A 24,404-nucleotide genomic window follows, 5' to 3' on the forward strand; every position below is an offset into this window, starting at 1 on the left:
CTATTTTCCCTAGCAAGCTAGGTGAGCTTGGTCCTGGGGGAATGCATTATTTGCAGTGATGAAAAATATAATTCAAGCATCTGCCTTTGGGCAGGTGGAAAAATACTTGGCAAAGGCCATCTGCAGCTCTGCAGCTCAGGAATTACCAAGGTAAATCGTACCTGAGCAAACACAAGTAAATCCCTACAAAATCAACATGAATTCAGGGTCACTTCTGACACAGGTGTATTAATGGGTTACGTCCTATTGCAACTGAGCAGCAATGGATGAAAACAGATTGTTTTGGGCTACGTGGACTGTGGAGACCACACAAATCCTACCCGCAATCTGGGTGATGTGATTTGAGAAACAGCTTCAGGGTCAGCACTTGAATCCCGCTAAAGTTCGTCACCAACTTTAATACTGATCTAGGAGTTATACTAGAGACCAGTGGTTCAATACATCTTAAATGCAAAATGCTGATGGGTTGGCCCAAGGATACTTTGATGTTTCAAAGACCACAAGATCTAGGATGGAGGAGACTGCTCATTAGACAGGCCAGTCCATTCCCACTCCTCCACAGCTGGCACCAAGAGCACTGATTCCCTGTCCTTCCTGGTGCTCCACGAGGAGACCAGACCAGATCACAACGGTCAGGTTTCTACCCTTCCCTCTTGAGACTATCTCCTAGCTTATCTCAGAGGGTTGGGCTCCAACCCATGTGTTCAAATACCCTCCATTGCAACAGCCTAAGGACTTCTCAGTCGTCACTGGCAGAGGTGGAGGTCTCTGCAAACAGATTAAATACAGCATAGGCCATAGTAACCTCGTCTCAAGGCAGGGAATGGACCACTTTCACCATTCTAGGACAGTCCCATCTAGTTTGCAGTAAAACCTAGAGTTTTTCACACCATTTTGACAATGATGAAGTGGAAGTTTTGCTGCAAACATCAAACTCAAGCAATCCCAGCAAATGCCCAAGAGGGTCATCCTGACAATTTAAATTTTTTTTTTTTTCCCCTCTTTAAATCTTAAATGTAATTATGCTGTGCCGGGGATTTCAGCCTGCAGCTAGGACTTGGATTAACACTATCCATATGGAAAAGAATGCTGTGGAAGGGGCTGGAGGCTTCACCAGTTACACTGGAAACAGCCTGAGCAGCTACGAAGACATGAAGAAGATTAGAGTTACTGGATAAGGGCACTAACTGGATGTTCCTGTTCAGACAATTAGCAGGGTCAAAAATGAAACAAACACAGTCTTAGAGAGCTAACCACCTGAGAAACGAAGCAGCTTGTGCACGTCTAGGGTGCTTGCTCCAGGCTGTCTGAAGGCACAGGCTGTCATCACTGAACTCATTCCTGCTTTTCTAAAGCCCAGAGGGGTCTCTACCATGACAAGAGGCTGATACCACTGCAAAGAAGAAACAGACCCCAAACATTTGTCCTTTGCTACTGCCTGTCTGCTAAGGGACGGTGTTGGGGAAACAGCGTAATGAAACAGATGATAATGAAGGACTCAACTTGTCTAAAGGACACCAGAGGCAAGTCCCTGCAAATCAGTGGAGAGCCACAGGTGTGAAAGAGAGGAAAATCAAGCCTAAAAACAGCTTGGAAAAGGCTTCATAGCCAGGAACAGGACAAGCAGACCGTTTCCACCCAAACCAGAAACCCTCCTGGAGGTGCTGTTGACTGCCCATGCAAGCAATCATAGCTGGCTTTTGCTCTTTAACTCACCCAAGATGGCAATCAGGACAAAGGACCAAGAAGGGGCTCAACATCTTCTGCGATGAAAGCCTTGAGGTCCTGGAAAGGCAGAGGACACCAATACAGACCCCCTGGACTAAACCACAGCCTCTCCAAGGCCAGGCTGGATGGTTTCCACTCTGGATATCCCTGTGTACCCTGGGTGCTCTTACCTCACTGAACGGGGAGTTTGGGGTGCATGAGAACCAGGATGGGAGCTGGTTTGGGTTCTGCTTCCCAAGGGCTGCTCCCGGGCACCAAGTTGTAAACAAAGTTGATCTCCTTTTGCCTTCAATATTTAAACACTGGAAACAGCAACTAAGCAGTTGCAAGTCCACAGAAAGAGCTATCTAACATGAAAGTTCTAAAATCTAAATCCTTTTTACCCTAAAACCTTGCACACGATGCATTTCTCAGCCCCCGGAGGAGCATCACATCATGTGGTGGAGGGGCAGAGATAAGCTACGCCTGGCACCTGACCAGGAGGAAGACATGACTTTCTGAGCTATTAAGCAGAAAATAAGTGTATTTTACCCCTAGAGCCAGTGCCAGGGAATGGGTCCAGAGCTTGGCTACCCGTGACCCCCCCCCAGAGGAGGTATTGGAGCCAGTCACTGCTGCTGAAGAGCAGCTTGACACACCTCTGCCAAGCTCACCGAGATGCCCTAATGGCAAAACTCTCCTTCCTTCACCCTGTTTATTAGTCTTATTTATTTTTTTCCTTTGTAGAGGCTGAAAGTTGTTCTGAGCTGATCTCTTAGGTCTGTACGGGCTCATTGTGCCTAAGTTAGTGGCTGCGGGTGTGTACACACACTGTGGGATGTTTTTAGACTATTGCTCTATTTATTTTCAACAGAAGTTGAAACAAATAATTATCTTATCTTCTGCTACCCCCCAGTAACCCGCTGTAATGTAAGACAGCATTTCAGCACTCCCAGACCTGCCCAGATGCATCCTCTGCCTTTACTCCAAGCAAGGGTGTAAAGCAGGAAGGCATGGCTCAGGCTGGGAAAAGTTCAGGCAGGCATGTGAGCATGGAAATGAAGGTGCAGAGCCCAGGAGATGGGCCCCAAGGCTAGGGACAAGCCGATGGGCAGTGCCTTTGGCTTAGCCCCATGGCCTGCAGCTCCGTGGATGTCCAGCCAAAACCCATCCCCTCCATAACCACATGGCTTTTTTTACCACTGCTATCTACTGTGGCTTGGGTTTGGACCAATGAGCAGACAGCCTGAAGAAGTTCCCTGTGTTCGTTTGCCCTCAAAGGAGACTGCTACCCAGCCCTGGGCACCTCCTGGCCATGCCTGCCCTGACAGTCATCCCCACACCAGTCTTCCTGCGCTCTTTGGCAGCACCCTTCTTTTCTCTCAAGGGGTGGCTTTAGCACCAGCCACGGGATTTATTTTGAGCTGCATCTTGTTTCCGGCCCGCTGACCTGCCCTAGGCTCTATTTTGAAGGTCCCACTTCCAGGAGGATGCCTAGTCCCTCCTGAAGCTGTCCCTCCTTGTTCATTGCCCTCCTTGTTCAAGACATGAGGCATCTTCCAGCTAGAAAAGACAGAGCATGTTGCTTTTCTTCCCACCAGACTCAACCCTGGAGGGATGGGAAGGACTGGTGGGACGCAGCCAGCAGCCTCGGTGCTGTGCAAGCGCTCCCAGCAAGCTTGCCTAAGGAGAGCTTTGCTGGTCGATCCGCTCTCTAATGAGTTTCCATGCATCTGTCTCTGCACCATACCACCAGTGAGCACCATTATTCCCTCCTCTTTTGAACATGCTGATGGCTCCCACTGCCTTGCTGGGACAAGGTGGCCACTCACCAGGGCTCAGACCAGGCAAGAGGAGGGAAGGCAAAGTTGTTCTTCCAAACATGAAGAGGCTGGAGAGGGGGAAGGGTGAAGAGCCCAAGCCCCTGCTGTCCCTGAGGATGCAACAGCCCAGAGGGCCACTCTCTGCTGATCTAACAAGCATCTGATGAGCAGGTTCAAGTTAGGATCCAACTCTTGTGCTTCCTGTCACCATTCCTGCCTGTCTGCTGCTCCAGGCCATGGAGCCAGCATCAACCCTCATCCCTTTTCCATTGCTTGCAGCCTACCCCCGCGGGTGACCATGCTGGGGGGCCGCTCACCCGGGTGGAGCTGGAGCCACTCGTGTCACTGCAGGATGCACGCGTTATATAATATTACATGTATATGATGCAGTGGTAGTGCAGCCTAACATCCTTGGAGACTCACATGGCCCGGCGGCCACGCGCTGCAGAGCAGGGCTTTCCAGCTGGGACAGGGATGGCTGTGCCTGAGCAGACCTGGCTGAGGCACAGGGGGGCTGCAGGAGGTGCCAGGGGCCAAAGCCAGGCTCTGCCTGTCCCTCCTGTTTCTGCAGGCTTGCACTTGAGATGGCCAGCCTGCTGCAGCATGGGCTTGGTGGTGGAAATATTGGCGGATGAGGGCCTTCAGCTGAGCATTGCTCGTGAAGCTCCCAGCGAGTGCCTTTGCGCTGCCATCCCCCAGCTCAGGCCCTAGCCTGCCTCCTCCATAGCACCTCCGCCATCCCAGCCACATGGGCAGGGCAAGAGGCCTTTGTCTCTGCCAGATTTTAGGTGCCTCTTAGTCTGTGAAATGCCAGACACCTCTCCAAAGCCTCTGCAAGCCTTGTCACTGCCCAGTACCTAAAAAAGCCCCCAGCAACGTCAGGCCTTGCCTCCGCAGGTGTAAGCACGGACTTGGCGACTTGCACAGCACTGAGAAGGCAATGGAAGCGAGCTGGCATGAAACACCCCCCCAGCAAAGCTCTCTAAACCACACAAACTACCCGTGACATGCTGGCTCCGCAGGATACAGCTCATCTCAGCCACTGGAGATGCTCAGATAAGTCATCTGCTTATCAACATCCTCCTGTTACACCCAGTAATAAATGAACATAAGCTGCTTTTCTTTTCCTCCAGCCGTGGAGGCAAGCGGAGTGAGCAAGCTGTGTTTGTGTGGTTTTGGGTGAGTCATATGAGTCCTGTCCCCCCCATCTGAGCTGCCAAGCCCACTTAGCCCTGGAAATAACAGCGACGATGAGAGTGGGCTGGCGCAAGAAAGGCATTTGTGGCATGGTTCGAAATGGCAGCCTGGGGTTTTTCTTTCAAAGGGAGATGCAAAATTGAAGCATCTGACTTCTGGTGGCTTGGAGCGGGCATGACTTGCTCGGTCTGGAGAGGGGAGCTGCCACCCAGAAATACTCTGGCTGGAGGGGTAAAGGGTGGTCTGTGGGACACAACGGAGTTGGCAGGCTACAACATGGATGACTCCAGACTTGAGAAGAAGCATCAAGGCCATAAGCAGCAGGAAAGGCAGAGCTGTCTTGACAGGGTCCTCAGATTGATAGGAAGAGGGAAACTTTCTAGCCCACCCCAGCCAGAAAGTGTGTTCACTTCATAAAAGAAAAACTTCCTGTGTATCTGTAGCTGTGGTTTCTTTCTTTCCTGGCATTTCTGATGAAGCTCCAGCCAGAGCCAGGCTTGCTTTCTTGCAGCTTTTTCTGATGTAGTTCAGATTTCATTCTGGGGTGCACCCAGAGCCAGGGGCATCGCAGGTACCCAATGTCAGAAGGGCCCCTCTGACCAGCTACGGGGAAGGGGAGGTATCCCCACATGGGTGCACCAGTCAAAACAACCAGCCCCCTGTCCTTGCTTGTTTTGCAAGCTCCCAACAACAGCATCATGCTGCTCATCACCCTGCTCGACATGTCCTTTCTGGGCAACCAGCAAAACATTGCTTGAGCTAAGAAGGAATAATCCCCATGTAGGATTTTTCCAGTTCTGCTGGAGGTTAAAGCCCCCCCACCAAGCTGGTGCAGATCCAGCGCAGAAAAGTGCAGTTTGGGGAGCCTGAGCAGCCGGGGGATGCTCCACTGGAGAGAGCAGTTTCCGTATGCCACCTTGTGGAGTCCAGCAAAAATACAGGCAACAAGCATGGGAAGCCAGCACGTGAAAAGGGACTTTTTATATTAAAAAGGGTTGTTGCTTTGCAAAAGCAGCTCTCTTTTTACTGCTCCCAAGCCAAGCGCTCTGATTTCTGATCTGTACATTAACCCTGAGAGAAATCTCCATCCCTAATCTGCATCTTGATTCCTTCCCATTCACTCTCTCCTGGTCACCAGCCTAGCAGTGAGAATAGCTCTATGTCGAGTATATTAAACCCACCATCATCTCAAATGATACATCAAGGCTGAAAGTATTTACCCCAGCTCTGGATTCTGAAGCCACCCCCCTCACTCTTTTCAGAGAAAACAAATCTGGGCCATGACCCAAAGGTGGAAGCATCCAAAACATCACTCAGATGAGCTCTGGCCCGGGAATACAGTGTTCATGCCCAAAATCAGACACCACCAAAGAGCTCTGTCCACCTTCTTCCTATCAACCAGACTCAGGACCCCCTTTCTAGGGGACCTCTCTAGAAAACCCCCTTTACAACCTCAGGCAACCAGGATCTCCAGTGATGTGACACCCAGGAGCAGCTCAGCCTGGCCTCCTGAGCTCAGGCACATTCTGTGTGCTCCACCACCCCTGCTTGGGGCCAGACATGGAGACGAAACACTGGGATTTTTGTCTATAACTGCATATTTCTCTTTCATAAACAAGTTTTTCACAGCTCTCTTGCCAGGTACAGTCAATGGAGAGGTGTCCTCCCCATCCTCCCAGAAGCTTAAACCATGGAAAAGAAACAAACACCATCTCTAAGAGTGTCTCTCTTCTTTTTTTTTTTTACCTTTGGAAAGCTCTCCCAACCTCTGGGGAGGGCTTACAATTGCCTTTTTCTCCTCCCTGTTCCTTCTCTTGTAGAGAAGGAAAATCCCAACTGCTATCCCATGACCAGTGAAGTCCAGCCAGGGCTGGCCTTTTACAGGGGGAAAAGCCAAATCTCCTCCTCTCTCTTTCTGGTATTCCTCATCCTAGTTGAATACAGGCCAAACTGGCATTTTTGTGAAGACTTTCAGGTCATTTATGTAAAAATCACTCCTGCAGTTAAATACCAAAGACTTGACCCTTGTTTGCTGTACTTCTAAATCCCCCTGCAGCATCCTCCTTTAAATATCCCATACCCCACCCCAGTTAAAAACCTTATGGCCAGCTTTGTTGTGATGCCTGTGGGCCACCAGCTTGTGATATGGAAGTACTCAGTTTTGGGGGAAAAAGGAGTGCTTCCCCCCTCTCTTTGTGCCATTGACTTCTTTGGTCTTGTCCTTTGGACTGAGAGCCCCTGGGGACTGAGGTCATTTCCCACTCTGTGTTTGGACAGCACCTTGCAGAACCTTAACCCAAAACAGTGCTACAGTGCTCCACCAAAGCACAGCTGGAAGAAACCACTGCCCCCAAGGCACTCCTCTATAGCCATATAGGTCAGCTTAAAGCCACATAATGCACCCCAAGCCCCCAAAACATCACAAGACTGAGAAACCCTTGGGAGATATTGGACACAGAGGTGGTCCCTGAACACCCTCTGAGCTTTCTTGCTTTTGTGGGGGATTTATCCAGCTGCCAGGATGTCGTTGTAGGTGCAGGGAGAGCATCTCCCCGACAGGTACCCAGTTAATGCATCATCTCTCCAGAAGCAATTAAGGCATCGACCGATCAGCCCTTCCAGGGAAACTAAACATCAGAGCCCTGCAGTCATCCTTGCTGCCTGCTCCAAGAGGCATCTCGGCAGGGGATTAGTTCACGTACAATGGCTTTTCTTTCAGCCTGTGAGCGTCTAATTTGATCCAGGGATTTGCAGAGCAGAGAGCTGGCGAAACTAGATGACCAGATGTTTTCTGAGGAGGCCTGTGTTCCTCTGTGGCACAGTGAGAAGGATGTCAGTGGCAGCCTTGCTCAAGGATATAGATCAACGGAGAAATTAGTGAGAACATGCTGCTGTCAGCACGAGCGACGTACATGTTGTACTCTGTACATCACTGCACGTTCCTGCTCCACCAAAGCCTCCCTGCCACAGAGCGGAGGAGGAGGAGGTCAAATTACTGAACCGGTGCTTCAGAGCCACAAAAAATCCTTTGGTGTTAGCTCTGCAGCGGGTTGCTCTCTGCCCCAGCACTCTCTGCTGAAACAGGGGCACCAGCTGGTATTTTTATGGCCATTAGGTGCCAGCTTTGGAGGTGAACAGGGAGTGGAATGCTCTGCAAGGCTGTTGTGGCACCCTGGTTCCCCATGGCCCGAAGACTGGACCATGTGCTGCCACACAGCAGGGTCCCCTCCTTTGTCTGGGCATCGCGTAAATGCCCCGTCAGAGCTCACCTTCTGGTGTGTGCACCCAAACTGGGGTGAAATGGTAATTTGGAAAAGCTGATGGACTGCCTTGGAACCTGATGCTGCAGTCCGGGCTGTGCCTTTGCAGGATAGAGCCTTTTCCATCATGCTTGAGCCTCCAAAGTATGTGCTCTGCACTGGAGGGGTCTCCAACAGGAGACAGGTTTCTGAGCTGCAGTCTAACAAATATATTCACCCCTGAGAGGGTGCTGGCATGACCAGTCATCACTAGGTCAATCCTTACATCACCAGCATCCAAAATGCTGTTGTCACCAGAGAAAGTGCCCTCACTGAGGCAGAAGATTAGGGGCAGCCTCGTGGAGGTCATGCTGAGACCCCCACGAGGAACTGGAGCCAATGGGGTGTACAGGGGTATTTAACACTCTGCTTTGACAGCCCGTCATCAGGGTGCTTGTCTCATCTCCTCCCAAAGGTAGCTGCAAGTTACGATTTTGGGTTAGAAAGGGCCGTACCTTAAGGCTTAAGCCCCAGCCTGCCAGAAGCATTTTGTTCACAGTGGATAATGCTTCCCTTATGGGCAAAAAAAGACCACAATCACCCAATATATAGCACGATTGTTCTCTGGCTGGTGACAACTTCACTTTGAATCAGCACAGCAAGAAAGGCTTGGGATAGGCACCCAAAATAAGCACCTCGAGTGAGTAGTAGCACAGGTGGCTGTGCCATGGGGCCTCCTCAAAGCTGGGCATAAGGATAAGCTCCACTCACCTCCGAAGCCATTTCTGGGGGGGAGGCTGGGATGAGGTCAGCCAGAGGACCGGGTCACCGCCAGTGGTGCTGCAAGTGTGCTGTCAGGTTTCAGCAAAGCAAGAGGCAGAGAGTGCTTCTCGGGGCTAGGGGCAAGTACATGCTGCTGTAAGAGGCAATTTCCTCTTGTATTTCTGCCTTTCCATCCCAGGTAGGGTAATGCATCTTTGGAACCTTGTGTCTAAGGGAAATGAACTCATTTAGCTTTTACCTTCATATCTGACTCACGTTAGGAGTGATTTTGGGACAGCTGGCAATGTACCAGCATTTTACTTCCCTGGGAAGACTGACCAAAACAGTAACTCACGAAGCACCTGTCCTTGTCGCCGGTGCCTCTACCTTTTCCTTGCACATGAAGGAAAAGCTGGGGAGGTCCATCTCCCCGTGGTGCCTGCCACCACCTCCCTGCCAAAGCTGCTCCTGTGCTGACAGCAGGCGGCAAGAGAAAAGCCATCCTCCGTGCGAGAAGCTGCTGGCACAAGACCTCACAAAGCAAAAACACATGTTAACGGCAGCCAGACTGGATGCGAGTCTTTCTAATTCAAGAACAATAAGTTCGATGGATTGAGGAATCAAAGCTGTCAGTGCCAGAGGACAAAAAAAAAAAAAGTCTTCAAAAGTATTAGATTGCTCCAAAGGCAGGGAGGAAGCCTAACACATTGTGATGGGCAGAGTAAAAAAATTAAAGAAATGGTGATGTTTGTGGATGGTGCTCACTGGCCACTTAGCATCCTTCTCTCTTTTTGGAGGACCAGAGACCAGATAAAGCAGGAAAAACCACATACAAAGTAAAGCAAGAAGATCCAAGTTTTGGGATCCATCCCCAAAGAGGACAAGGAGCTCATCAGTACACAGTTTTCAGTCTCACAAGAGCTGATGCACGCTGGTGCATGCTGTGGAGGTAAAGCTGGGCTTTGAGCTGGAGCATCAGTTATCTCAGATACAAGACCTTGCCCTAGCATGTGGCTGCCTGGCTGGGCAGCAGCAGTCTGTCAAAGCTGCTGGGCTGCAGTTTTTTTGCATCTCTACAAAGCCCAGAAAAGGTCTGAAACAGTGGGATTTTGTGCCTAGCAAGCCTCTGCTGATCCAGCACTGATCAGAAGGTTTGATGGAGAATGGGTGTTTGAGATGGAGAATGTTTGCTAACCCACCTCATTTATCAGAGTGGAAAAGCAGAGTGCTTTTCCATATTTTTTATCAAAGTTACTCCTTACCTGGTGGAAGGCAGACAGCCCCCAGCATATTCACCTTTAATCCAGCTCCAAATCATCCCTACTTTGAAAACCATCTCAGCCTGCAGATAACCTGAGATTGGAACAGTATGATGGAGGTTACATGTATTTGGAGGGAGCTGAATTAGACTATTTACTTGCAAGAGGATAAAACATCCCCTGTGAAAACTGATCAGGCTTGATACACTTGAAAGCTCCAGTGTGTGAGCTTTGGAGAGCAGGTTCAGGTGAAAGGAGCAGGCTGGACTCTGCCGTCACCAGGGAAAAGCTCTCCTTTGTAGGCAAACCCTTGTGGTGAGGCAGAGTGCCCATTCACAGCTCTTTTGGGAGCAAGAAATTAGGATACAGCGGCATGGTCTGCTGTGGACTCGCCCTCTCCACATGTCTCCTCCCTAGGAGTGGCAATGTGCCTTCCCGGAGGGAAGGGGACAGCATGCCTGGCCACAGTATTGATGGACCACAGTGGGCCAGAACAACTCCATCAGGCTTTGCTGGCACTCGGGCTTGCTCCTCCCGAGTTTTACTGGCGTAAATGCTCAATTCCATAAAGATCAGCCCCGTTCCAGCTTGCTTGTAGTTGACAGGTGACTTGCTGCTGGGTAGTACAGGGATTTTTTGGGGACAAGCATGCTGTTGTTCTGCCTTGGGGAAATGATGTGATTTTCACGTGTCCCTGTTGCAGAACGAATGAATGAGACGTTTGACAGAGGGTAGATTCGTAAGGCTGGCAAGGCTGTGCTGGCTCCAGGTTTTATAGGGAGCGCTGAAAGCTTTTTTCCACTCGTTTCTGCCATGAGCGGTTGGAAAGGGTGATAAACAGCAACGGTAACCATGCAAAGCTGTCCCCACCTCTTCCTGCCCCGGACAGGTTGATCTTTCACATCCAGGGACATCCCCAGCCCAGGGGCCACAGCACAGCTCGTGGGAGCTGCAGGTGCGGGTGCGAGGAGGCAGTGGCCCAAAGGGATGCCCAGATTTGCAGGGGCAAAGGTTCAGAGGCTGCCCAGTAATCGGGAGATCTTTCCATGACCTCCTGAGCCTCTGCAGCCAATGTTTGCTCCCCAAAACTGAGCTACAGGACAAAAATTCTCAACTTCTCCTTTGGCTCTGTAAAAATTAGCTGGCTTCCTCAGCAAAGAAAGCCCAACAAACAACAAATCCACTGGCTAAACTCACAAACTTAAGCAAAACAGTATTCTTTTCTGCAGGCAAATAATTTGTTAAAGCTTTTTCTTTTACCTGTTGTACCCAGATTTTAAGTGGGAGCTTATATCTGGTCATTTATGCTACTTTATCAGATTAATGTTTTTTCCCACACACGTCAGACCTTCATTTGCTATTGAAGTTAATTCCCCTTACTTACTGGTTCGCATTTGATTGTGTGTGAATAACCTGGCAGTGCTGGGGCACTGATATTTGCTTAAAGAAAAACTATTGGCTTGTGTCTGCTTCTCTGATGCAGCCCCTGATGTGTTTTCATGCAGAAAAACACATTGCTCTGAAAATTGCCTAGACCAGCTAGAAATGCATCCATGCTTCAGGTGAGTTTCCAGATGGATTTGGGCAAAGGCCTTGGCTTTTTTAACTTCCAAAGGAGTTCCAGCCATTTACAGGGGAAAATTCAGCATCTCCCAAATGATGCCCCATCAGCTCTACCCAAAGGAGTGAACGGCACAGTGGAAACAACAGTTTTACCTCCTTGTTAGAAACTCAGTATCTCCAGAAACCTCAGACACAAACATCTCAAGCACAAGTTGTTCCATATGCTCAGTGCAAATCCCAGACAAGCCCCTGAGGAACAAATACATACTGACCACATACATGCTATTTCCTGGGTTTTGTTAAAATGCTAATTCCAAACAAAACAGCTATGTGGAGACACTGTTTATACCAGCTCCCCATCAAGTGATGGGATGTTTATAAGGGAGAGAGCAAGGTTTTACAGCCTGTACCCCTGTGCCCTCTCAGCAGGACTCCCTGGCACGAGGAGCCCCTTGCCCAAGGGGTCAGCAAGGGGATAGCAAGGAGTCCCCCATGGAGGGGAAACAAGTGCATCCTGCCCGGGGCTACTTTAGCAACAGCAATGCCAGGATGCAACGCAACATGAGGATGCTCAGGAACTAACACTACTATTTGTTACCACCAGGAAATAGGGTGTCACCCTCCATGTTGCAGCAGATCTGTGATGCCCTGGGGAGCAGCAGCCACCTCTGCCCACTATGACTCTCCCCAGGCTTTGCTGCCAGCACTCTGCCAGCTCCTGCAGTCACTTACACCCTCAGGAAAGGAAACACATGTCCTATATTAAGGCCCAAGAGACTAGAGAGGGACTATCTGGTGTGGGATGAAGCCAAAGAAATTAAGCCCCGCGAGGAAACCAAGAAGCTGCATGATGTGAGAGATGGAGAGGGGAGTGTGGATTCAATCCTGCTCAAATCCGTGTGATCACCTTGAGCAAAATGCCAGGTTTTTTCTCCCCTTAATTCACAGCTCTTCAATTCAGGAGAGTGGCTCAATTTTCACAGATGAATTAAGCCTGTTCAACATCGCATCAGCTCCAAATATTAAAAAGAAGAGGTATTTTGGGCAGATCACCTGGCAGGAAAGCATGGCGAGGGCTGATTAAGGACCTGGTGCCCCAGGGGAGAAGCAGCAGCCCTGACAAGGTTGGGGTGTGGGGCACAATCCCCATGGGATCTAGCATTGCTGCTGCCCTGGCTTTGTTCTCACCCTACCTGCAAGGAAGAGATGCTCTTGGAAAACTCCATTTACCATGGAAAAACCCACACGGACAAAATAAAACCCATATATTCTTAGTCCTTTAATAGGGAACCCTAACAAGAACATACCCCCTGGGGACTGGAACGTATGGTACATCAAGACAGAGCTTTACATTTCCAGTACTGTCCTCTCCCTCTTACCATAACACAGGATTTTTTCTCCTTACCGCTGGTGCACAATGACCACAGGTTTCCAGTGAACTGACTACAGCAAACCCTCAGGTCTTTTCCCCGCCCCATATTTTCCCGACTAACATAACACTCATTCATGGGTATGAATAATTCCCTATAATTCCTTTTCGGTTCTCTGCCGTTACATCATCCCATCCGCGTGGGCAGTGAGTATTTCTGGCTTCTCCCTGACTCCAACTCTTTTCTAGCCACCTCACCTCTCTCCCCGGTAATTAGCAACAGTCGTTTCCATCACAAAATGGGAAGTTTCATTGAACTGTTGAAATTCAGTCCATTTCAAATGGCTTTTTATGCAGCACAGGACTTTGAAGTTGCTGCAGGACATGGAGGCCAGGACTTTGAAAGATTTTTTTTGATCGCCTTGTGCAAGGCATCACCTGGAAGTATCTAATGCAAGAAAACAAAAGCAACCCAAAGCAACCGCCCACAAGGTCCACGTTGGCCAAAACGTATCTCACACGTGCTCCCCAAATTATCTCTTATTCTGAAAAAGAGCTTAGCCAGCATCTTTCCTAGAAGTCGAGCATCACGGTTCACATTACAGTTTACTGACCTACAAGCTGTGCATTGTGTGAGAGGGGAAAATATTCACATTATTTACATATTTGAGAGTAGTTTGTTCCTTGTCGTTACAGAAGCTGAAAAGCCCTTCCAGAAGAAGGACTTTCTGCAGAAGGTCAGGGCTCCAAGTTTCTGTTTTTGACTTACGATCTTTACTACAGCCCATGGATTAAGAGTATATATACACTCAGATAATATGCACAGCCCTGGTGTAGGTTTGCATTTATTGCTGCTTCTGGGTTAGCCTGTTGCCATGATTTATTAACAGTATTAGCCTCAGAAATGTTCCAATGAAACAGGCACCCTTTTAAGAAATCACTGATTTATCAAAAGCAAAATGTCTTCCAGCATACGCAGAGATTTTTAAGAGCTTTGATTTGGGGGGAAAAAAACAAAACTTGTAGAAACCAAGCTCAAAAGACTCCAACCTGTGCTCAACTCAGCTCTTTTCCCTGCAGCAGTCACACTGATCCCCATTTTTTGCTCTTCACATTAGCTAGGGAGGCAAACCCCACTATCATACAGATAAGGAGGCAAGACAGAGCAGACAAATTGCCTGTAATCATACAGCCAGTAGCAGAGAGATCCCAAGACTATGGTTTCTTCAACACTACCCCCAGGAGTCCTAGGAACCCACTAACATCTACCCCACTGACCTGTGCTGGGGCACACACCTCCCTCCCCTGACGACAGTTAGGGAATGTGCCCTTGATTGCAATTAAGCCCAGTTTGCACCCAGGTTGTTGGGATGCTCATAGCATCCCCACGGCTTTCCCAAGCCCCCTCCTCGTGCAGCCTGCCTTGAACCCACTATCACAACTTCATCCATGAGGATGGGAGGGACATTTTGCAGCGATGTTTTAATTTCTTCGCCAGGGCTGCAGGATGGGAAGGGCAGAGCTGGGTGGCTCTTCTCTTGCCTTAATTCCCACCCTGACCTGCCCAGTTTGCTTCCTTCCCACCCTCTCTGCATGCTTTAGAGATGCTCTTGCTCTTTCCCCCTAGCAGTTTTGAAATCGAGGGTGGTATCAAATGTGGCACAAATACATCAAGAGATATTTGTGCAGAGGCAGACAGACTAACAGAAAGTGTAGGAGAAAAGCAGAACCAAGAAAAGCTTCAGAAAATATGTCTTGGACCACTTCCTAACCGGGGTGCTGGTGGCGGGGGAAGGATTTGGATGAAAGCAATGGCAAATCCTTTGGAACTAATGAAAACCATCTATTGCGAGCAAAATTAAAATGCAATCTGCAACCCCACCCTTTTTCTAGCAGAGCAGCTCTCTGCCTTGCTTTGCAAGCAGGAGAAAGAGCTTGTTCTTCGAAACAGGGGTGTGAGGCCTTAGCCAGATCCCCTGCCTCCAGTCCGCCATGCAGATGCTCAGGCTGGTGATGGAAAAATAATGCAGCAATCCTTGGTTTTAGTGATATCCACTAATTTCAGAATAAGCAGCGGCCCTGTCTTACAGGAGCAGGTTTTATTTGAGGGAAAGAAGATGACCCTGGGCTTGGTGGATGCCCGAGGAGTCCCTGGAGGAAAAGCCAGCAGATGGTGCTCAAGGATGGAGCCAAGGCAGGATGCTCCTGGGTGTCCCCACATGATGTCCCCTCCCTGAGCCGACCACCCTGTTCTTGTGTGAATCACGTGGGGGAAACCCACAGAGCATTTCTTAAATTGGGGGATAGTAATGGCCCAGTTGAAGCGCATCTGCACATAGAAAAGAGCTGCAAAGTTTCACCACACTCCCTGTTTCACTGAATTTTTTTAAGCATCCCAAGCTAAGACCCTTATTCTGGGGATGGGAGAATATCAAGGTCCCCTTTGCATTCAGGCAAGGATGCAGCACACAGGGCTTTTTTGTCGTGGGTGGAAAGAGAATTCCTCAAAACCCTCTTCCTGACTCATAGCATTAATCACATCTAGTTATTAGTACACCAGAGAGGAAATCTTGCTAAACTTAGTCCCAGCTGTCTCTCGAAATTACCAATGCAACGTGATTCAGCCATTTACTAATTATCAGAGAGGGTTTATTTAGTGTCTGGGGATGGAAAGAAGTCTGTCCCTGCAGATGTCACCCCTTCCCTGGGGGTTTCACCCCCAGAATGTCACAGCAGCTGCTGTGGGGACCTGCCCCTGTTCCTGCCACGGTGGATGGGAACCACTTTGCAGGCTGTCACCAATGCGAACATAGAGGGAACTGCTAAAGGAAGATCGGAAAGGATTGTGAGTGGAAGGGGTAAAAAAAAAATAATAACCGCACCCTGAAAGGCCCTCAGCATCCTGGCTGGCTGCTCTCCCCCTGTGCGCCAGCTACAAAGCCCCTTTTTGGAAAGGAAAACCTTTCAGCTTGGTTATTACAGTCATAAAGGCAATCAAATGGGAATTTAAGACCTCTCATAGTCTCATTTAATTATTGGAGCACTTGGTAAAAGTCCCTTCGATATTAACTGTATTAAGACAAAAGAAGAATAAATTCCAACTTCCAAGTTAAATATGTTCTTAATCGAGCTGCCATAGGTGTACAATGCAGGTCGTACACGTTTTGCCAGTATTGTTACATTATTTATCTACGATCCTCTATCTTGGCCATTTTTCACTGCAGTTATGGGGGTGCCTGGAGCTTTCCTGTGTTTTGTTCTTTTGTTTTGGTCAGTCAATTAAAGATGTTTTCTTGCGCTCCTTCATTACCACACAGAAAACTCTGGTTTTCAAAGGCATATCTGAAGTAAAGGCAACAGAGATCCCAGCTGCTATTAAGCTCATATGAACAGACTGGTTTCCATTGGTGGCGGCAAACTGGAACTGCTGGATCCCACTTGGTGGATGTAATTCCTGCTGGATACATCGTACTGGTAACAGCAGGGCTGAGATGCGCCAAGAGGGGCAATAGCCTGAAAGCCCAAAGGCAGGAGAAGATGCAGGGCAGCACATTGCTGGCACCTGCCTGTTCATTAGGAGGCTGGCAAGGGGGCCAGAGCTCTCACGGCCGTGAACTGCTCATTTACTGGGGTGCTGGTGCCACCACAGCATCCCAGTTGGGATCTCCGCCTGACAACTGGATTCAGAAGGAAAATCCTTTGGTTTGGATGCTTCTGCCAACATAGTGCACCTCCGTCATATGTATTTTTCCCATTAGCAGCTGTCCCTCACACACTCTGGCTGCTCTTAGATGTTTGTCATTGATTTCCAGCAGACCTTGTTTCCTCCATCCCCTTCTCAGCTGCCCACTGACACCCAGCAAGGAGCTGAAGCTCCCTTTTGCCAGGCACATTTATTATTTGGGAACACCCTGCCTTTGAGCTCCAGCTTGCCAGATTTGGGGGGGACACGACACCCTGCTTGCTTTTGGGTTGGAGATGTTTGCGCTGGATCCCTCTGCGAGGCCAGTGCTCGGTCTCTGCAAGCGCCAAGCCAAGCACCATTTCTAAAATGAGCTATTGCATCAGTTCAAGGGCTCAGCACTTTCCTGAAGCATTCCAGCTATTTCTTTATGTGGCCAGTCTTTCAAACAGCACAAAACCTAGAGCAAACATAATAAATCCCCATTTGAAATGAAGAAAATTTGACTATTTGATTCCAGAGACGCCATCTCAGTCCCAACCTTATATGGAACCAAGTAAGGGCAAGAGATAAGAATTAATGTTTCCATACCATCATTTCTTGCAAAACACAACCCAGTCCAGTCTGAAATGTTTAACTTCAACCAGTGACATGCTGTCACTCGAGGCAGAGGGCTAAAATTAGCCCCCCAGATCTGCCTGATAGGCTCTGCCTAATAAAAGGTTAAAGGTATTTTTTTCAGAGCACATAGGCTTAAAAAAATCACCGGTCAGGAACTTGCTGACTTGATTTGCTGCCTTTCAAACTTTTACTTTAAACCTTTCAGTAGGCTATATGTATTTTAAAATATTTATCCTTATGCTCAGGGGCTAACTTTTATTTGTAAGTTATGCTATGACATAATCCCCCCAGTTCTTCTCCCCATCTGGGCAGGTAAAAAAAAAAGCTGTTGCATGAAAATAGGAAACTGCCTTAAGAAAAGACTCTCTCCCCCTCGTACTGATGCTCCTAACTGTTCAGGGGGAGAAGCTGAGCTTTCTGCAGCCTCGAGCATCTCCGAAGGGCACTTCGCCAGAGCCCTGCGTAACTTAGTATGGTCCTTGGCACGTTCTGGCTCCTGCAAAAATCCAAGTCCAGCCCTTCCCAACTGAAAGGCATAGTTAAATCAGCTCCTGCAACCCTGCAGGGCTTTTTCTTTTTTTTTTTTTTTTTTTTTTTTATATATATATATTTCTTCTCACTGATAGCAGGGAGAAGCATTTTGGAGACGGCGGGACCAGTGCGGGAAGGGGAAGCCACACAGCGCGGAGGCGTCCCCCGGGGCGGGGGGGGGCAGATGGGGGGGGACCGCGTGTGATGAGCGGCTCTGACCTCAGCCCTGGGAACGCCAGCACCAACCATCTGGATCCCATTTGCGACGTTGGATCGCCCGGCCCCTCGACACTCCCGCGCCAGCCGCCTCCTCCGGCCTCGCTCAGACCCACAGCGGCCGTCTCGCGGGGACCAGCGCACCCCCATTTCCCTCGCCCCACCGGTGCTCACACCCCACCGACCCAGGCGAGTGGGCAGCAGGAAGGCTGAGCAGCGCTGGTACGCCATGAAGCAAGGGTGAGAGGCGCTTCGGAGTGGAAAATCCTGGAATAAGCAACTTTTTTGGGGGTTCACTCAGGGGTAAGTGTTGCTTTCCATGCGGGAGCCCTTAGCCTGGGCTCAGCAGCTGCTGCACTGCGTTTCTCCTCCTCAGCGGGGTGTTAGTCTTTGGGGAGATTTCAAGGAATTTTGGACAAAACTCATCCCATGCAGAGAGTGGTGTCCTCACAGGAAAGCTACCCCCAGGCTTGCTTGGAAAAGCGGAGCAATGCAGCCAGCTTGCTCACACCCGGAGCCTCCTCCCCAAGCCCATGCACCGCAGGTGTACGGGGATGTTCCTGGCTCCACCAGTGCAGGAGAATTAAATTCATTCAAAAGCACCAAGCAGGGGTTTCCCCCCCCACTGCTGTGGGACAGTGTTTGCCTTCAATGCCTTGAAATCACTCCAACAGCAGCTTGGTGGGACTGGAGCGGGATGCCCCTGGAAGCAGCAGGGTGGGTGCCCTGAGGAGGGCATGTAGTGGTTTGGGGAGCGGCTTGGGCACAAGGAGGTGGGTGCATGAATGGGTCTCTGCAAGGAGTCCAGCTAACGGTGTGTCTCACTGCCCCTTTCCTGCTCCCAAGGCATGCCCCCAGGGCTGGGGGTTGTTTGACAGCAGCCCTCATCCCTCCTGCCTCAAGGTGAGGTAGGGTGAACTGGCCAGAGATGCTTATCAACCTGTCCACCCCACACAGGTCCCACTGCCAGGAATGTCCCTGCTGCTCCAGGGAGGGCCAGCACTGTTGTGGCTGCAGGGACAATCCATCTTCTCGTGGTCATCTGTGGAGAGGGAAGTTGGCCAAACATCAGATATTTTTCCCCCAAGGGCTCTCCAGCCTTTCATAGACCACCCCTCTCCACAGCTTCCATCTCTGCCTCCTTCTGCCTTTTCCAGCCCTTTCCCCCATAGCCCCAGTCACCCTCAGCTCCCTGGAGCTTTGCACACATTGATGCTCTTGCCGAGGGGGCAGCTATGACTAATCGTGGAGACACCCCACCACCCTCCCCCTTGGCTCAGCAAAGCCCTCCCTTCCCAGCCGGAGCCTGGGGTGAGAAAGGGTTGTAGCCAAATTGGTTTCCTGACCATGCACAGGGGCCAAAACTGGCTGGAGCGGAGGTGGCCAAAGCCACTCTGGTTCCAGCGGGTGCAATGGGAAACTCTCAGCTCATTTCTGGTTGCTGCGATGATTCATGTACGCTCTCAGGGGAGGAATGCTGCATTTTTCAAACTTCTGGCTTTACCCCATTACTTACTGGTTTTAAAAAATTATCAGTATTTATGGTTGGATAATTACTGTGCTTATATAGTGCTGTTTCTGGGGCACAGCCGCCCGGTTTAGGAGCTTTGTGGAGGCCAGAAAGATGTCTCCAGCCAGAGGCTGTTGCAGGGAGCTGGGGGACCCCTCCAAAGTCAAGTAGGAATGTGGTGGCAGAGCAGAGACCCAACTCTGCATCTCCCCAGTACCATCCTTTGACTCACCAGCAACAGAGCTCAGGGAAACAGACTTTCTGTCCCCAACCTTATACCCTCATTCCACCCTGGTCTTTGCAGAGAGGGTTGACCCTGACGAGGGGTGCGATGACATTTCTAAGACAGGAGTGCAGGGCTGCACTCTTGCTGCTGCTGCATCATCATTCATTCCCTTTCCATTTTCCAGCAGAGTCCCCAGTTCCTTTTCTGGTTTTTCAAACATCTTTACAATTTTTGATTCAAATGCATCAACTTTCCCCAATTTCAGGGTGAGCTAAACCAGCCCCTGCTGTATTCCCACATGTCAAGGAGAAAAAATGTTGTCCCTCTCCTAACTTTTGCTACGTGCCTGTCTGGGACGAGGAGGGAAGGGAACATCTTATTCCTTCCATCAGTGCAAACTCTGGTAACTGCACGGTCTTGCCAGCCTTGGACTGTGTTCTCCCAGCCTGAACGCATTTGATTTGCGGCAAAGAGATGAACCTGCCCCCGTGTTGGGCGTGCACAGCAGCAGGGCTGGCTATGGGTGGCATTGCATGCCTGCTCCCCACTGTGAATCACAGCCAGCCTTACCGCTCTGCGTGCCCATCACTTTTTCCACCTTTTTAAGTGATCTGTGTTCCACATTAAGGAGCCGATTTGTTTGGGTGGAGAGGCTCTGGGAGGCTTAGGTTACTATACATAAAGAGTCATTGATCTTTGAGGGAGTTTCCTCTTTTTTTAGCAAATACTCCCTTTCCTCTTATTAACTACTCTATTTCAGTCTCAGTCTTCAGATGAAGAAAACAACCAGATTTTATGCCAACAGCATGCTTATAAGAACAGAAATGAATATGTGATTCATATTAAATGCTAGCACCCAGGGAGCTTGCCCGGGTAGAATATAAATGCAACATAACTCTGTCACTTTGCTGAATGCTGGTTTTCAAAATCAGAGCTCAAGTGGTTTGCAAAAGCAAGAAGATTTTTCCACCCTTTTAGGTTTGTTTGCTGCTTTTAATGTTCAGGTCTACCTCTGTAGGAAGAAATGTTTTCAGGAGAAACCCTCAACCCAACAACCTCCACCTTCCCAGTGCCATCAATGCCAGATGGCAGCAAATTAATGGAAACCCTTCAAAAGAGCTGGTGCAAATTGAAATGGCTCTGCTTGGAGCCATGAATAAATTCAGGATCTGTCCTATACACCTCATTCTGAGTCTCTACATATAGCCTTGTTTCTCCTAGAGGCTGTGGGACCAGGTGAGATTTAGTGTTCTACGATAAAGACGTGGCCAGGTTAGAGCCTTGGGACACTCATGTCCCTTTTCAAAGGCTCCTGAGCTACTTCACATGGAAAAATTGTGCCCTTTAGCCTCCTAGGTGCCCAAATCACTGCTGGGAGCAGCTTCTGGCTAACGTTCCCCTCAGCTCAGAGCACTTAACAGTGCAGAGAAATTTAAGAGAGGATTCATCCAGCTGAGAGAGGAGCAGACATCACCTCCAGAGGGCAATCTGTGTCACCATGGCTCCACATCGGGATTTCAGGAGCTCTTTCTCCCCACTGCTTGCTCCACAGCCACAGCTGGATATATATCCCATTGATGGGGCTGCAAATAGTTGTTCTGGCTGTCTGGTGTCCACTTTCAAGCCACTGGCAAGGCTTACCGCAGCCTTATGACTTGACTGCTGCCTTCCAGGGACGTGCATATAGTAGAGAACAGCCAAGTCAAGGGGATTTCAGGCTGAGCATTTTGGTTGGGAAATAGCGTGATGATGAGGCATGGGGAGATCCCCACAAAACAAATGCAGATGAAGGCACAGGTCTCTTGGTTTTGACCCTGACATCCCATGGGGCAGACTTTTAGAGGGGTCTGGAGGATGCTCACAACATCTCCTCTCCTGCACCATCTGTGGGATGATGCTTTGCCCTCGCTCAAGTCCTGCCTTTCAGAAAAGCTGTTGGGACCCAGATGTAAATCCTCCTCTTTCTCCCAGTAGAGGATGACCCACACCACAAGCACAAGGGGATTTAAGGGCTGCAATTGGTTTTTAGGTTTTTGTTTAAGAAATGTTTTTTGTGATGCCCCAGGGCTGTGCAGGAAGACTGGACCACATGTACTGACGTCTTTGGCGGTGAGGCACCCCAAAGGTCCCTGGCTGTGCCAACTAGCAAAGCTACACAAGCTGCCCAAGACCAAGCCCAAACCCAGGCCATTTGTCCCCAGAAAAGGAGCACGCAAGTCATGGCTCTGCCTACCACACTTGCTGTGGGTCCTCTGTCCTTTCCTAGAGGCTGCTTACCTCTCCGTAGCAGCAGTGTGTCATGGGGAGGGAGAGCTGATGTGAACGGATTTCACAAATAAATCACTAATTTTGGATTTCCTGGTTATCACACCCCAAGAGACAGTTCTGCCCAGTTCAGTCCTTTAGCCTTGAAGAAAAGCATCAGACAAAACTACAAAATGATAGTCCAGAAAATCCCTCCAGCAGCTGGAGCTGTGCTGATTGCTTTCTCTTACAGTCCAGCACTACAGATAGCATCAGTGCCTGAAGCACTGCCCAGCTGGGAGTTCAGATTTAAGAGGTATTTTGCAACAACATTAATTATTCCCTCTACCTGCCTTTGCACCCATCCATATCTACGCATGACGCATCACATTTCTATTCACAGTAAAGCCATAGATATTTTCCCTCCCTCTCAAAGCCAGCCAGCCCAGCTGAGAGGCATATATAATGAATCAAAGTGATATGTAACAGCTGTAGTAATTTTTTCCTGCCTTTTATGTTTTGCTTTTTCAAAGTCTACTCATCTGCTTTGCACTTTTACAGATTTTATTTTAACTACACTCTAGTGAAAAAACACACACACAAGCAAATGATTGCTTAGAAAGTGAATTTGAAACATCCACTCAAATAAAAAAATTATGTAAAATGTCAAACTTTATGCACAGAGAAGTATGCAATAAGTAAAAAATAGCTGCTGGGAAAAATATTCAAGGAAATCACTTCATTGCGTTAGTGGTAGAAATGATTGCCTTCTGAAAGCATTATTAGTAACAGATGTATATCTTCTGATGAAATAGAGGACATACTGTAGCATTAAGAGGTCACCACACACTATATAAACTCTAGACAGACATAAAACCTTCAGATTATTGAAAACTACATGAGTTAATCTTTTAGCACATGAATTATTAAGAGACTGGTTCCCCAGGTTTTGGTGCTAATTCTTAACAGTTCAGGGAAATGCTTTCATTTTCTAAAGGCACTCAGTAGTCATGTTTTTCAGCATTTTTTCCAGCTTGCAGTGGTTATATCAAAAACTCCACCAGAGCTTTCACCCACCAGGACCGCAAGGAACTTTTCATTTGGGAAAAAAAGAAAAACAAACAAAAACCCAGGATAAAGTTGCCTTATCAAAAATAAATTATCAAAAACACATTATCAAAAACAACAATCCAGGAGAATAAATCTGCAACACAGATGATATTTGCCATAATCAAGAATTAAAATGAATTAGCATAAGTTCACATCTCTGGTTTTATCCTGCACCCCCTGCATGCTAGTGCTACCTTCACCTCTGTGACTAGGGGTAATGTAGGATACAAAGCAAGAACATATTGAGCAAAGCAAGTTACTTGTTGTGCCTCACCAAGGCAAGCCAGGCAAGACCTACCTCCAAGAAAAACAAAAATAAATCACATCATTTACTGTCTTAAACCCCCTTTTCTCACTGAGCCAGAGATGTGCTCTCTGCTCAGTCAAACCAGATCTGAACAGAGTTTTAGTTCAAACCCCCACCCCCAAGAAGCACATTACCCCTAACAAAAAAGCTTCTGTCCTTACTTCTTTCCCTGCAGGAAGATCATCTCCTCACCCACCTTTCTGCAAGCACTTAACTCCAACTCTGACTCCTCCTTTGCTAACAAGGGTACCATGGAGGGGGTATCAGGAACACCTGTGCTTAAATGCTCCTCTTTTCCATAAGTTATCAGTCAGTGTCTAAGAGAAATCAATCACCTCTTCCTGCAAGACTTTGCTGCTTCTTTCCTTCCAATAACTAATCTCAGCTCCTGTCATTTTAGGATGGTTTTGGGGAAGCATGATGCTAAAATTCACATCTTGTTGATGAACAAGGCCCTCTGCTTTCATATAGCTAAAAAAACCATCATGGAGATTGCAGACAAAGCTGGAAATAGATGTGGAGGCCTCCTACAGGCTAAAATGGAAAAGAAGGTGACTAAAAAGAACAGCCAACTTATTATTGCTTTATAAAAGCATTGCATTTCCCAGTTGGCCAGGGCAAATAAACCAAAGCTGAGACTGAGTGTTGTTTTAATATACTGTGATATCTAGATTTATCTCATGGTGCCCCGAGGGCTGACTCATGACTTTGAGCTGTTTGGATTTGCCAGCATGGAGGTGCATAAAATACAGCCGGTGGGTTCTCTACCGCAAGTCTCTGGGGCTGAGCCAGGACCCAAAGGGTCCTAATGGAGGTGGGCTCAGCCCTGGCTCTCCCTCAGGCTCCTTGTTTGAACATGGGCAAGGCAGTTCCTCAAGGGGTTTCAAGCTAGAGCAGCCCTAAAGATGTCGGTATAGCTCCACCATTGAGTTTGGAAATCTCATGCAAAGTAAAGCCCCGTTACCCACCACTGTGGTCATGGTGGGTGTTGCAGGCGGGGGAGATTTCATAGCGTCAGGGAGATTTGCTTTCCCCTTC

General features: G+C 48.8%; 1 protein-coding gene across 3 annotated transcripts in view; it reads left to right on the forward strand.

Moving 5' to 3' along the window:
- Nucleotides 1-18,176: 18,176 nt before the first annotated feature.
- COL6A3 (collagen type VI alpha 3 chain) overlaps nucleotides 18,177-24,404 on the forward strand; it is a 63,612-nt gene continuing 57,384 nt past the window's right edge. For all 3 annotated transcript variants that reach the window (XM_074829799.1, XM_074829800.1, XM_074829801.1), the window contains exon 1: nucleotides 18,177-18,272. The gene's annotated coding sequence lies outside the window, so the exon portion shown is untranslated. The remainder of the gene's footprint in view (nucleotides 18,273-24,404) is intronic.

Source organism: Strix aluco, chromosome 6, assembly GCF_031877795.1.
Source record: "Strix aluco isolate bStrAlu1 chromosome 6, bStrAlu1.hap1, whole genome shotgun sequence".
Taxonomy (NCBI): Eukaryota; Metazoa; Chordata; class Aves; order Strigiformes; family Strigidae; genus Strix; species Strix aluco.